At 41.2% G+C, this 15,748-nt stretch overlaps 2 protein-coding genes across 7 annotated transcripts in view; both read left to right on the top strand.

The window, feature by feature from the left end:
• LOC144987317 (uncharacterized) overlaps window positions 1-15,748 on the top strand; it is a 406,167-nt gene that overhangs the window by 14,343 nt on the left and 376,076 nt on the right. For 2 of the 6 annotated variants that reach the window (XR_013651194.1, XM_078936667.1), the window contains one exon: window positions 9,683-13,778. The exons of 1 other annotated variant lie outside the window; for it this stretch is intronic. The gene's annotated coding sequence lies outside the window, so the exon portion shown is untranslated. Of the gene's footprint in view, window positions 1-3,963; window positions 4,095-6,673; window positions 6,838-6,958; window positions 9,502-9,682; window positions 13,779-15,748 lie in introns of those variants that run through there. 3 more of the 6 variants (XR_013651192.1, XR_013651195.1, XR_013651191.1) reach the window with 3 other exon arrangements.
• The window catches only part of LOC144986688 (NLR family CARD domain-containing protein 3-like), a 520,304-nt gene that overhangs the window by 151,753 nt on the left and 352,803 nt on the right, over window positions 1-15,748 (top strand). The window lies entirely within an intron of this gene.

The raw sequence follows: 15,748 nt of genomic DNA, 5'->3' as shown, positions 1-15,748 counted from the left end.
GCAGTGTAGACGCTACTTGGCGTCTATCTACTTCGCTGGTATGTGTGCTCAGAAAGGCCGTTTTGTGTTTGAGCGCCCCCAAGTTGAGTTTTACTCTAACTTCAGAAGCTCCAGACACATTCTTATTGGTCGTATAGTTTTTGGCGCGGCGCGTCAAACCAAAAAAACGAACCCGAGGCGTTTTTAAAAAATGACGCTTTTACGCGTGGCGTTTTTCGCGTCGGTATGCACACTCACATTGGTGCCCTTTAGTCACGAGGCGTTAAACGTCAGCGAATATCGCGCCCAAAATTCGTCCCGGTGTGAACAGGCCTTTACTCTCACAAGTATAATTCACCAAAAATTTACTTAAGTAAATGTAACGCATTACTACTCACCTCTGCATATGTATATATATTTCAATTAGTCTCTTCTGGTCCTCCAGACTCCTCAAACATTTTCTTCAATGATCACAGAGTTTATTGATGCTTGAAAAAAACAAAAGTCCTGGAAATGTATAAAAGGCTCCTTGATTAAAGAGGAACCAGATGCGCTCTTCATCAGTCAGGATGAAGAAGGAAACCAACGTGAAGAATCAACATCAACTACAGATGAAGAGACAGACCCACAGAACAGAGATCAGAGGAAGATAAGAGACAGAAGTTATGTCCAAAGTGTGGACAGCTCTCTCATGTCAGAAGGTCAGTGTGACTCTGATGTTAGAAAAAATCCCAAGAAAAAAAATCTTGGTAAGAAATACAAACAATCTCCAAAAGAAGAGAGACTTTCCTCTATCAAGCCTGGTAAAAACTCAAGAATAAGTTGTAATCCGTCTGACTACATGGAAACTGGGTCTGCTGAAAGATGTTATACCATTAAAGAATGTGATAAAAGCTTTAGTCGCAGATCTAGTCTCAAAATACACATAACTCACACAGGAGATACGCCTTTTTCTTGTAAAGAATGTAAAAAAAGTTTTAGTCATGTATATAAACTCAAAACACACATGTTAATTCATACAGGAGAGAGGCCTTTTTCTTGTAACGAATGTAAAAAAAGCTTTAGTAATGTATCTCATCTCAAAACACACAAGAGAACTCACACAGGAGAAAAGCCTTATTCTTGTAAAGAATGTAAAAAAAGTTTTCGTCAAATATGTAATCTCAAAAGACACTTGAGAACTCACACAGGAGAAAAGCCTTTTTCTTGTAAAGAATGTAAAAAAGTTTTAGTCACAGATCTAGTCTCAAAAGACACATGAGAATTTGTAAGACTTTTTCTTGACAATGTAAGGATTTAGTGTAAACTCTAAATTCTAAACTTTTCTGATAATATGTCGACCTCTCAACCTTTGTACCACAGCAGAAGACTTTATTTGACTTGGAAAGTTCTGTATCTCAGAAAAAAATAATATTTGAAAATAGGTTTTTAATGCTTAAAAATACCCCAATGTTCTAATGAACTCCATAGCAACCTGAGCTTTTATTTCATGTACGCAGAGCCACAGGCTGATGGCCTCCATACCATATTGACGCAGTGACTTCATTAGAGGGAGGCACAAATGAGTGTAGAAAGGAATTTTTCTGGAAAAAAAAATAAAGAAATAAATACTTTAGTTGTTTTGATATATGATTCGCTTCCCAATAGCAGTTTGGGACAACTTTTAGGACTGCTGAAACTGCTGCTGTATTTACTTATTCATGACGTATACTTTGACTTTTTATCTCTATTTAAATTTTTACTGACTTATTTGTTTTTCTAACTGCTATATTTCTTGTTTGGCTGCTGAGACAACTGAATTTCCCTCCGGGGATCAATAAAGTGTTGTCTTTTCTTACCCTGATTTCTTGGACAGCTTATTTAGGTTTTCATCTTCTCTAAGCCAGTGTTTTTCAACCGGTGTGTGCCGCGGCACACTGGTGGGCCATGGGAAATAGCCCTCATTAACTGATCTAAAAACATTTCACATCTCAAGGATATCAGCTCTGTGTTCATCCAAACAGGTCCTGATAAAACACTTAGTTGTTAGGACTATGAAAGATCATAAAATACTTTTTTCTTTGTGTTTATTTGATTCTATTAAAGACGTTTTGATAGGTACCATGAATTGAGCTGTAGCCTCAGCCATTTTTGGCTTTAACTGTCTCCACCAATCATTCTTGTAGGCTCAATCACACGTCATCATTATTTAGTTAGATAAAAGTGTAAATTTGAGTTGTATAAACAATTATTGAGTTTTATAGACGTAAGAAATTAGGTTGAATAAATTTAACTCAATTACTTGTTACCAATATAATTAATTCATTTACGGTAAGTTGGCAAAATTGTGTATATATATATATATATATATATATATATATATATATATAATGGAAATGAGATCAGAAACTCTACTACAAGCAGAAACTCTTTCTTTTGCTGATCCAGCTGTGTTACTTTTTTGATGGACGTATAATCTTCATACGCCATCATTAAAATCTCAGACTGCATCTCACTGAAGTGTAGCGCTTTCTTTTTTTTCTCCACGAGTTTCCATGGTGAATCCGGAAATCAGTGATCCATTGAGAATGTCTTTATGTACTCGCCGTGCACGTGCATTAACCCAAGGTTACCAAGTCGAGCGTAATTACGCTAACTCTTATCCGGTCTTTTGGAACTGACATACCCAGAGTAAGCAAGTTCAGGCGGATTTCAGCCAGAGTTCAGGCTTAAAGTCAGGGTAGTTTAAACATGCTTTCTGGAATACCTCTGACTGATTTGGTTTGTTTTTTGTTATTTTAGTCATGTATGAAGAATACAGACCTAGAATTACAGGGGGAAAAAACACAGAAAATGTTTTTAAAATTTATTTTTTCATAAATTTAATAGGTATCATTTCTGTCCATTGGAAGTAGTTTGAAGTGAAGCTGTGAAAGTGACCACATTTGTTCAACAACCTCATAGCAACAACAAACAAAGCAGATTTCTCTCCAAAGAAGTTTTTTTTCCTCCGTTTTCAATCCTAATAAAGACAAAAAGATGTCCTGAAAGGCAGAAATGTGTTTCCACCCACATGAGTCCCACACGAAAGAGATCAAAGTGAGCTAGCCAAGCGCTTCATCCAAGAGAAGCAGCTCCAAAGCACAAAGACTCCGTCTGGTTGCAGGAACTCTGGGAAAGAAGGAGCAGGAGGAACTCCTGCAGGAATCCCTGCAGGAAACATCAGCTTAGAGAGCGAGAGAGAGAGAGAGAAAATGAAGGAAGCTGGTGTCACTGCAGAGAAAAGCAGGACAGCTGAAGCTTCCAGACTCTCAGCCCAACAGCTGAAGGAGTCCTCAGGACTTCAAGCTTCAAGCAAATTGAAAAAGTGTCAATTTGAAAAAAAAGTGTTTTCCACCAATTTATCACATGTAGTTCTTATCAATACGATCATCTTAATCAATGTGTTTTTTTGAGTCTGTTGAGGATGCTGATCGTAATGATAATCGCTCATGCAGAGCAGGATGACTGCGGTCCAAAGTCTCCTTTGTAGCTCACACTGTAACCCCCCCTCACCCCCGCCTGCAGACAGAAGCTACAAGACTCACGTGGGGCAGCAGGTTCATTCTAGCAGCCACAGATCTTTTTACAAGTGGGTTGTGGAAAATCTCTCAATAAACACTACAAAAAAATAATTTCAGACACAACTTATGAAGGAAAAGAAATTTATGTTAAAAGAAGAAACATGAAATGAAAATACGTAGAACCCAGCAGATCTAAACGCTACATAGTTTGTCCAAGTGGGGTTAGTGCGCATGCACGATTCAGCATCAGTACGAAACACAATTGTTTAAGCCACAGTCCGTGCACATCATTTATCAGATTTTTTTAACCACTGGCACCTGGGGGGCTCCGTATATTTCAGCCCCTCAGAGCTGAACCTCATACTCTTTAGGACCCAGCAGCGTCTTGACTGCTGCAACTGGAGTCACGTGATTTCTGTAGAGAAGTGAGGGGTCGCAGAAGTGAGAAAAGTCGCAGCCATTCATGCACACACACAAACAGACACACAGAGGGAGGAGTTCTGCTCTCAGTCAGTCAGCAGAGTTTATCCAGCAGACACAGACGTTGGAGTTTCTCCATTTTCTTCTTCTTCGGTGAGTGTTTGTGTAAACGTTGTTTTCTGTTCTCATCATGATGAAGCTGTTGTTACTGATCTGTGAGGAAAAGACCAGCAGACAAACACAACAGGTCACTGACTGACAACATGGCCGCTCTGAAAGTTTTCATGAAGGCCTAAGACGGTTCAGAGAAACTCTGGTCCCAGCAGACCAGCATTGCGTCGCGTAGGGCGCTGGCCAAACCGAAGTTCGGAAAGTTATTTATAGTTCGTATTTTTTATTTTCACAGCTGTTTGTTAACATAGATTTACATGAAATGATCAGTAACAGAAGCTCATTGATTGTAACCGACTGAGCACCGCAGCCGCTCCTCCCTCCCTTCTTTCCTCCCTCAGAGAGCGCGCCCCAGCGCGTCTCTCGCGGGGACGCGCGCTGTTGCTTACTTGTAGTTGAACCGTGTTTACATCTGATGAGAAGGCAAAAGAAAAACAATCGAGGGCTCAATTCTGAACAGAAATGGCAGAAATGTAGAAGGAATGAAGAAAACTTTCTGTAATGGTTGAGAGACAGCAGGAAGGTTCTAGCAGTGACAGAAACAGAGGTGGAAACATTCAGGCTAAAGCTGCTTGGTTCCACACTAATTCACTCACCGGGCAAGTAACACCCCCCCCCCCCCCCCCCCCCCCCCCGCGCTCACACACATTTGACAACATCCGTTTGTGGTCTCTATCTTCTGTTTGGCCATTTTACACAAAATGCATGAATGTTCTAGAATCATATTCCAGGGGGGTCAAACTCAGTCACACAGGGGCCTAAATTAAAAACATGCTTTAGGTTTTAGGCAGAACAAGATAAACATTTACTGAAAAAAACTAAAGCTAAACTCTTAGACATTTAAAACTGAACGTTTTGAACATAAATATGGATAAAAACAGCAACATAAATCCAATTTTGCTCTCCGTAAAATAAATTCTCTCAAAATTATACAAATATGAAGATGCTGCAGAACAAAAGTCTGGAAATGTTAATAATAGTAAAGAAATAACAAATCATGTATTTCTGTTTTCTTTGCTCTTTTGTCAATTTTTAGAGCTGAACTCCTGCATCATTTATAGAAATAACTTTGTTTCTGTTTTGTGTGTCTTTGTGAAACATTTCAGAGGATTTGATTTTTTTTTTAAATCTGTTATTGTGAAAATCATTTTTATGTCTATAAAACATTAAAAACTAAATCATAGAACTCATCAGTGGGATTACTCCAAAAATATTTGGCATTTCCCTAATTTTGTGAAACACCAACAGCAGAAAAGCCTCCAAAAACCTCAATAAAAAAACCACTTCCGGCTACCAATAAAATGGTCCCAAGTGTCTTCCAGCTGTACTGATCAGATTTTACAGAATCACTAATCATGGAAAAAAAAAGGAGCTTGTTTGTACTGATTTTGTTTTAAAAAATTTTGAACTAGATGCACCAAAACACTGATAAAGTTTTTATCCTTTGAAACAACACTGAATGATGATAAAAGCTGCTCCTAGAAGTAGAAGTATGTGTGATGGTGGTTAGATGGTGATTTAGTTTCTTTCTATGTTAAAAGTTTGGATAATTATTATTTTTGTGAGTGAATATTAAGTTTACAGCCTTTTGCTTTTAATATCACTTTGCCTGAACGACATTTTGGATCTTAGTTGAACATTTGGAGATTTTTGACAATGAATAAAAATATGCTTAAAATAAAAAAAATGTCTCTATTTTTACATATAGTTTAGTCTGTTTTCTTTTGAAAATCTTCCCAACACAAAGTTTATATCAAACAGCTTTGACGAAGGTGAGAGAGAAAGAATCAGGACAGATGGACGGAAACAGGTTGGTCTTATTGTGGACACTCAGGACAAAGACAGTTCCTACCAAGGCAGTCATTTTAAAAAGTATTCTTATTTTAAAAAATAAACATGCATTAGCAAGATGTTTAATTATTTCAAACAGTTAATAATCCTTGCTTCGCCATAGGATCTAATTTTTAATTATATCTTATTTAATATTTATCATATTTGCCATAGGATTTAGTGGAGAAGAACACAGACTAGAGGTTGGTGATGCATCTGATATCAAAGAGAGCAGAGATGACTTAAAGAAGGAATAATTCAACTATTAAAGTCACAGAAACCTAGATGTTCATTCTGGTTTAAACTTCTGCTGAAAACATGTTCACTTATTTTAGGAAAACAAGAGCAGACATACATGACAAGTCAGTCCCAACAGAGAAGAACGAGGAGAGACGATCAGATGATGATGATGATGATGATGATGAGGGAGAACAGAGAGGAACAGAGGAGATGCTGGGTCATTTAATGTGATCAAACACAGCGACTCAACATTATAACCTGCTAAAATGTTTTTTATTTAAATAATCAATATAATTCTGAACTTCATGGACGTTATCTTCCATCTTCTTGGTGCTTAGCATATGAAACGGCGGCCATTTTGATCCAAATTCTCAACCCCATAACTTGTTTTAATGTTACGAGATTTTAATATTTGTGTTGTTAGAAATAAAAATTTATTTCAATAATAACCATATAATTCAATCAAAAATGTCATACTGCTTGTTGAATAGATTTCAGTTCCATGTAAAAGTTTTGAATACGACGGCACCAGCAGCAGGGAGAAATACCTTCAGAGAGAGCTGGAAAGATGGAAGAAGAATGTAGAAGAAGAGAGGAAAGAAATGCTCCAAGAATTGGTGACTTCAGCAGAAGATCCATCACAACAATACTCAAGGTTTGGACAGGAAGCAGTGTTATGAAATGTCCTTTGATGCAATTCATTTTACATTCCTTATAAAACAAGGACAAAGGGGAATCCTTTCCACAAACAAACCAAAGTTTGTTTTCCTTTGTAGGCAGCGTCTATCTGCTCAGAGGAAGGACAGAAGAACAAAAAATAAATTCAAGAGGCAAAGAGCTGAACTACAAGAAAAAACTGAAAAAGAAAGAAAAATCCCAAAAATATACCAACGTTTAACAGATTCTGATTCACCATGTTCAAAAGTAAAAAGACCAACTTCAAATTGCGTCATCAATCCCCAAACAAAGAAAAACAACCTTACTTTACCATGAATTACATTTAAGAAATTAGAAATAAAGATAAAAAAAATCACCAAAGACGAATAAAGCAGCTGAAAACAAAAATCAAATACAGGTTGCAAAAATCTGAAAGTGACTCACTTGGATACTAAAACAAGAAAATGAAAAATCCTGAAAGAGATCCAGCAGGTTTTCTGAAGCCTCAAAAGAAAAAATAAGGGATTCTGTGTTAGAGATGATGTGAGTAGAATGATCCCAGGAACAAAAAACACCAAAGTGGAAGAAATTCAAAATGCAGATAAGGTTATATGTTCATATGCTGTTGTAGTTCTCCATTATTATTTTTATAAACTTCATTAAACTGCAATTTCCTTCTAATTTTCCTGTGCTTATGAAATGAAAACTCTGCTACAAACTCCCAGCATTGAATTTTAGAGGATGGAATTCCAAATAAATCTGTGTTTGTCCCTTCAACCCCGTCACCATGTTCAACCCTGTTATGCCTGTTTCAACACTGTAACACAACAAGTGTCATTTATTTATAATAGTATTAATAATAATAATACAGAATTGTGTGTTGACTTTTGTCTAAAAGGATGAGAACTATCTTAAAGTCTGTATTTTGGATTACAAATCTTCCAATAATTTGCCCATTTCAGGAAAATGACCACTGTGAATTCTGCCAGTTAGTCACATTTTAGGATTTTAGAGAAGAAAAACATTTATTTAAGAGAAATGTTCAGTTTGAAATGATTTAATTAGAACAAGGGACATATAATAATTTAATCATATTGAATTTTTCATAAACAATTTTATTTTAATATTCATGGAGATTCCATAGTGTACGTAACGGGGTTGAACATTTACTTTTACCACAACTATGTGGGTGAGGGGCTCATTCAATTCAATTCAATACAATTCAATTGTATGTAAAGCCCAAAATCACAACGGTCGTCTCGATGGGCTTCGTACCGCTAATTGTAAAGTAAAACATCAAATCAAAAAGGTTAATGAATACATGGAATTCAACAGGAAAATACTAAATTGAACTAACAAACTGACTAAACTAAACTGGGCATCCCTGCCCTTAGACCCCCCCCCCCCCCCCCCCTCGCTCTTAGACTCACCGCTTCTCATTCTAGACCTGCAACAAACAAACAGCTGCTGTAACGCGTTTTAGTTTCTTTGCCTTTGCGTTTGGTTCCTTGTTTTTCTTTAGAGGTCTGCGTTCATTTCCCGTTTTATTTTGTAGGGTTTCCTGTTTTGTTGCTGTGCTGAGTTTTACTTTGGGTCCCCATCTGTCCTGATTGTGTTCACCTGTGTCTCATTTGTCTGTATGTATTTAAGCCCTGTCCTTCCCTTCCTCCTGTGCTGGTCCATAGTTTGATGTTATGCTGTTCCCCTGTCTCTGTGTAGCTTTCATGTCTCCCCTTCTGAGTATTTCACGTTTCGAGTTTTCTAGCCTGCTTAAGCAGTGGTTTTTGGTTTTGTAGTTTCGGTTATTAAAACCCCTGTTCCCCTGCAACCTCCTGTCTCCTTCATCCTCTCTGCGCCTGGGTACTGCCCCAACTTCTCCCATAACAGCTGCTTCCTAATAAAAAATAGTTGTCATCCATAAAATGTATGTACCTCATAGGGTTCACTGGATTTTGAGGAGTCTGCATCAAAGTGAAATTTTTTCTATCATCTCACTCATCTTAAGTCTGGATGTTTGACAGACATTTACACTGCGGGTCTTGATGCCCAAATCCGATTTTCTGACTAAATCCGTTTTTTTTTTTGACATCCCGCTTTAATCATCTTTTAAAGTGACCCGTATCCGATTTTTGCATTTAAACTATATAATGCTGAAACTATCAAACGTAGACGTTCTGAGGACTACGTAGCAGCATGATTTGAAAACACAAAGGAGAGTGAGATACAGAGATACAGAGAGTGACCAAAGAAGGATTCAAAATAAATATGAAAGGTGAATTTTACAGAGAATGTGAATGAGAATGAGAATGTGAACAATATGGTGGATGTAGTCCGGACAACAGATGATTTGACGATGACGACAGGGGAAACTTGACGACTTGACGATGGCGAATGAGATAAAATGTATGGGATTTTAGAAGGACAGGTGTTGGGTGGAATAGAGAAGAAACAGAAAGATAAGGACAAGGAGAAATTGCATAAAGTATTGGTTCAGATGGATTTGAAACAGACTTGAAGTACGATGACATTTATTCATCAGTTACGGGAAAAAGAATTGGAAATGATAAAACAGATGCAGGAGTTGGATAAGAAGGTGAAAGAAGTCTCATGGAAAGAAAAAAGGGAAGCTAAACGGAAGCATAAGGAAACTGACAAAATTAAACGCACAGTGCATCAACTGACTCTTGCAGCCACAGCGTTGACTATGGTGAAGACAGAACAAGACAGTAATAAATCTGCCGTGACAACATCTTCTCTCCAGACACCCCTCTCTGGCATTTACCCCTCCCTTCCAGTAGGGACATAGCCCCCTGTTTTCACCCCCTCCCCCCTATCCTCCACAGGAGATGTACCCGATGCTGAGATATGCGGTGAAGTGGCCTGCGACAGGACAGTTTGTTAGGCCTGTGGACCAGGACCTGACTCCTGAAGAATAGCAGCACATAGCCTCAATGTTGGAAAGGCGACCTAGAATGGCAGAAAACAGAGAAGACCCCTCCAGAGACCTCATAAACCTTCGCACAGAACACCCCTCCGCACCACTGGTAAGTGAAGGAGCAGACGCTTACGTTTGCTCACACAGCATTCCAGCTCGACAGGGAGGAGACTTGAGACAATTGCTAGGCGTAACAGCCACAATCACTGAGATCCAGTCTATGGAACAGCGTGCGGGTGTGCAGGACCACCCAGACTCCACTCTTTTAGTGGACGTTCAAGCTCCAGTTTTTACTGCAATGAGGGAACTTTTTCCAGATCCATTGACCACAGCCCCATCGAGTTTCCCATATACAGGTAAGGACCCCAGCACATATTACTCCGAGTGTGTCCAGAAATGGATTGACAACAAGGGCAGAGACCCCGGCCTGTCACCCCCTGAAACAGTCATGTTTAGAACAGCAATCCTGGCAGGATTGCCTCAGGACTTACAGGATTTATTAAAAGCAGACCCAGACTTGTTGGCTGGTGATGAGAGTCGATTTAAGAGGCATTTGATTCATCACTGCAGAGCACACTTGGAGAAAAAGGAGAGAGCAGAGGGAGAAGTTGAACAGCTGAAAACCCAATTACTCAAACTGCAGCTTGCACAGGCCCAGAAAGAATCCACTCAGGATAAAAAAGGTGTTAAAAAAGAAAACATGATAAGTTTAGTACCCCCAGAGCCAGCATCAATGATGTGGCAGGCTCAGGCATTCGGAGGCCGGGGCAGGAGAAGGAGCGGATATTCTGGAAGACGTGGGCCACCCAGGGGACCCCCCCCAGCAGCAGCTGGAGATGAATGCTTCATCTGTGGCGCTCTGGATCACTGGGCCCAACACTGCCCACACCAAGGGACCCAACAGCATCATGCACAGACCAGGGGCAGAGGGCGTGGCGGAAATGAACAGCACCCACGACCACTCCAAGCCCCTCCTCCACCGTGGCAAGGACCACAATGGTGGCAAGTCGGACAATACCACTAGGGGGGCTCACGAGGCCTGGGACCATTTGCTGATGCAGGAGCCATGGTCCCTTTTAAGCTCACAGGTCCCCATGATGGGTCTAGTGGACACTGGTGCAACATGTTCCTCTATAAACAGTCAGTTACCTCCATCTGCTCTAAAAAATGAACACATGAACTTTGTCGGCTTCTCTGGGACACCTCAAAACCTGCAAAAGACCATCCCACTGACTTTTGAACTGGCCGGTCAGATGGTGGAACATTCATTTGTGCATTCACCACACACACCTGTGAATCTGTTGGGACGGGACATTCTTGTCAAAACAGGAGCCAGCATCCTATGTTCTCCAGATGGGATACAGATCACTTTCCCGAATGGACATGTTTTGACTGGATGCCATGCCACACAGTATGAGGGACAGTGGTTGCTGCAGCCTCAACCACAGCCAACCCCCACTGCTGGCACCCACTGGGATCCAGAGGCCCCTGACACGCCAGGTGTGTTTCATGAATTTCAGGTATGGAAGCCATGGATCTTGTCCTTGAAGCCATATTTTCCGCCTCCGGGTGACCTGCACTGCACACTCTATTATGACAGAGAGGATGATCAACTGTACCAGAAAGAATTTTATCAGGTAGAAGGCCACACGTGGCATTTAAACTCCACTGACATATATTGACCCTGAGGGCTTAGCAACTTATTGTGCATTCACACACTCACAATTGCAATGGTACCCGATGTCAGACACAGCTGTACCTCATATATCATTAGACCTATGACTAAGAGGGGAGTAAATAACACAGACTGGCAACATTGTGCTCTTTCAGGTGTTCAATTTTCTCCCTCCACAAAATTGTACAGGATAACGTTGCCTCCAACCACTAACTCATCAGTACTGGAGCATGTCTGCATTGCCAGACATCACAGCAGAGAGAAGATGAATCATGAAGATGCAGAGGCGATGTTAAAAACGCTCCCTGACTCTTTATGGTCCACAGGTTCATTTGATGTTGGTTCAGGCTCCACCGTCCCCCCGGTGGAGATTCAGGTAACTGCAGGAGCAAAGGTGTTCAGACCACAGTACTGCTAGGTGACGGATGCAGATGAAGGAAACTTTGATTGGGGTGTGGAACTCTGGTGTCATTGAACATTCGCATTCTTCGTGGTGTACTCCCTTTAGACTGGTTTTAAAATCTGATGGTAAAACTTATCGCATGGCACATGATTTAAGGGCTGTCAATAACGTAAACACTACTCCAGTTGTACCTGTGCCTGACCCACATCGCATGCTGTCAACTTTAACCTCACAATGTGTGTTGTTTACTGCCATTGATTTGGCCAACGCCTTATTTTGTATTCCATTACACAACAGCAGACACCTATTCAGTATAAAGGTGTCCGCTTGCAGTACACACGCTTGCCACAAGGATTTAAAAACTCTCCTGGCATTTTCAATCACTGTCTGAAGTCTCTCCTGCAGGATATTGTGCTACCAGAGGGTTGTGTTTTGTTGATGTATGTTGTTGACCTCTTGCTGGCAGCCCCAACTACTGAAACCTACATTCAAGCAACGAAAGATCTTCTCCTGAAGTTGTATGATTTGGGTTTTAAAGTGTCTAAGAAGAAACTGCAATTATTTTTAGATTCAATTTAGATTTTTACTTTCAATTTATATTTTTTACTTTCAATTTCTCTAGTTTTATGTCCTTTGTGTTTTACCTCTAAGTCTGCAATGTTTCCCTCCACTAGTGGCCTGGGGTTCTCCCAGTCCAAGAGAGGGAAGGCTTTAATTTTTGTCTGGTTTCTTATGTTTTGCGAAACATGCGACAGAAAAGGATCGGGAGCACGGACAATATGCCATGTTACCTGTCAGCGACCCCTTTTTACCACCCCGGCTGTGAGATCAGCTTGTATGATTTTGTTCTCCCCTAACATGTCTCCAATTCCTCCCTTAACTTCAGGTGTTCCTTTTCTTTACAGGAAGTGTTATCTTTTTTGCTTTTTGAATTTGAATTTGTATATTTTCTTTATTTGCTACTTTATTTCTTGTTCTATGTAACTTTTATTAATGAAATTGTGCAGAGGTAAGGTCTGGTGATGCATGAGTATCCTTAGGGTTGGCTGCCGGTGGGGCACGGAGTTGTTGCAATTCTGTCCGACTGCATACTGAATGTTTCTCAAAGAAGGTCTAAGTCGCTCCCACAGGTTTTTCCTTGCACTCATGGGTCACCTACCTCCTTTGTAATGCTCATTTATTCACATTGATTTTGTGTTACAGATTGTGAGGGTTTGCGACCACAGCTGTCAGGTCATGTGGACCTATTGAAATGTTTTGTTGTTGAGGGATGTGGTCATGAATTTTTGTGATCTCACTTCGTGAGCTCAAGAGAAGGAATTGAAGAAATGTATGTTTTTTGTCTTATCTTTTATACGTTGAAGTTTTAATCTTCAGTGCTCAGTGTGATGGAACAATCTTTTTTATCTTGTAAAAGCTCATTCCTCTTTGGCATTCCTTTAGATAAATTTATGGATGCAGATGCAGACTCCCTTTTTCTCTCTTGTATGGAAAGACCAGATCTTTTGTTTAAAGCTCAGGGAGATGGGCTGAGAAGCAGTAAATTAGTCACGGACCAGATTTAAACCACCTGTGCTGAAGATCCAATCTGTGGGAACTGAGCCATATTCACGTTCTCAGGCCAAGAAGAGGCTGGCCTTTCACTCCAGCGCTTGCTATGGAATATCTGCCCTCCGAGCAGATTCAGACGCGAATTCCAAATATGGTCCGGCTGAAGCAGGCGGTCCAGCTGTCGACGAATCCATGCGTCCAGGGGGAGGAGATCCGGCCGCCATGATCAAAATTTCTCTGCAGAACTTTTTCCTTTGTTCTCAAGTTTTATACAATTGTTGTGCATTTGTAGGCTTTCTAGTTTGAGAATCCAGATATCTGTCTTAACTTTGTTTTAGAAACTTTGTTAGGGAAATAAAACTATGTCTATCTTTATCCGGTCGAATCCTGGTTTTTCTCTCCCGACTTTTGAACACGCGTAGGAAAGTCTGCAAATCGAACAGATTATTTCCTGAGGACTTTTCCTTCACTTTGGATTGAGGTCAAAATGTGATTTCACGATTTTGTTGGGACTTTGTGGAAAGTGTTGAATCACTTTTGAAAGACTTTAATCATCTATGAATATTTGTGCAAACATGAGCTCTAAAAAGGAAACTGGAGGGATTTTAAGGCAACAGAGAAGACAGGTTTGATGAACTTCTGCTCCCACAGTCGATGCAGCAGAGACAGAAACCGTCACTGAAGCCTTCATCACATCACCATAGCTGGATTCCAGAGCACTTTATCAAAGCGCTGGATGAATAGTGGCGTCTGGAGGAAGTGCGGCTGCGCAGTCACATGCAATGTACAAGCGCAGTTCATCAATCTGTGAACCGTTTATCTTTTTCTTTTTAACCCTTGTGCTATCCTAGGCACTTTAACATTGGGAGTTGGGTCATCTAGACCAACTAGACAGTGCTCTGAACCATTTCTCTTCAATGATTTGTGATCTTCACTGGTGTCCATGGATTACATGAAATCTTTCCACCTTTGTCATAGTAGGGAGAACACGTCAATGGAAGGGTGGGGTCATCTAAGATAGCACAAGGGTTCCCAGTACCAACGTCCTGTCAGACTCTCTACTCAGAACCAGAACAGATTCAGTGAATCTGTCTGGAAGATCAGAATCAGACTGAGCTTTTTCCATCAATGTCACCTTTCTGTTCCCCTCTGACAGGAACAGATAGATGTTTGCCTTCTTCTTCATCTCAGCATCTCTCCTCTTCATCTCAGCGTCTCTCCTCTTCATCTCAGCGTCTCTCTTCTTCATCTCAGCGTCCCTCCTCTTCATCTCAGCGTCCCTCCTCTTCATCTCAGCGTCTGTCCTCTTCATCTCAGCGTCCCTCCTCTTCATCTCAGCGTCCCTCCTCTTCATCTCAGCGTCTCTCCTCTTCATCTCAGCGTCTCTCCTCTTCATCTCAGCGTCTCTCCTCTTCATCTCAGCGTCTGTCATCTTCATCTCAGCATCTCTCCTCTTCAGCTCAGCGTCTCACCTCTTCATCAGCCTCTCTCCTCTTCATCAGCATCTCTCCTCCTCCTCAACTTCTCTCCTCTTCATCTCAGCGTCTCTCCTCTTCATCTCAGCGTCTCTCCTCTTCATCTCAGCGTCTCTCCTCTTCATCTCAGCATCTCTCCTCTTCATCTCAGCGTCCCTCCTCTTCATCAGCCTCTCTCCTCTTCATCAGCATCTCTCCTCCTCCTCAACTTCTCTCCTCTTCATCTCAGCGTCTCTCCTCTTCATCTCAGCATCTCTCCTCTTCATCTCAGCGTCTCTCCTCTTCATCTCAGCGTCCCTCCTCTTCATCAGCGTCTCTCCTCTTCATCTCATCGTCTGTCATCTTCATCTCAGCATCTCTCCTCTTCATCTCAGCATCTCTCCTCTTCATCTCAGCGTCCCTCCTCTTCATCAGCGTCTCTCCTCTTCATCTCAGCGTCCCTCCTCTTCATCTCAGCGTCTCTCCTCTTCAGCGTCTCTCCTCTTCATCTCAGCGTCCCTCCTCTTCATCTCAGCGTCCCTCCTCTTCATCAGCGTCCCTCCTCTTCAGCCATGTCCTGCTCCAGCTCCTCCTGATGACCTTTGACCCGCCTCTCTTCAGTTTCTGCTGGGATCTGATCTGCTGCTCCACATCACGGCTTCTTTTCTGGAGGAGACGGATCATCTGACTGAAGATCTTCTCCCTGTTTGATCAGCAGAGTGATTGACGGCTCCACCTCCTGTTGGAGCAGCTTCACCTCCTTCTCTCTGTCCTGGATTCTCTGCTGGATTTGTTGCTGACTCTCCTCCAGCTCTCTCTGCCTCTCAGTCCTTTCTGCTGCAGCTGAGACTGTTTGATGTCCCTCATGTTCTTCCTCAGAGCAGAGAGAAC

The sequence above is a fragment of the Oryzias latipes genome, chromosome 2, assembly GCF_053564925.1.
Source record: "Oryzias latipes strain Hd-rR chromosome 2, Olatipes_Hd-rR_3.1".
Lineage (NCBI taxonomy): Eukaryota > Metazoa > Chordata > Actinopteri > Beloniformes > Adrianichthyidae > Oryzias > Oryzias latipes.
The sequence above is the reverse complement of the archived record's forward strand: the minus strand, read 5'-3'. Positions and strand labels throughout refer to the sequence as shown.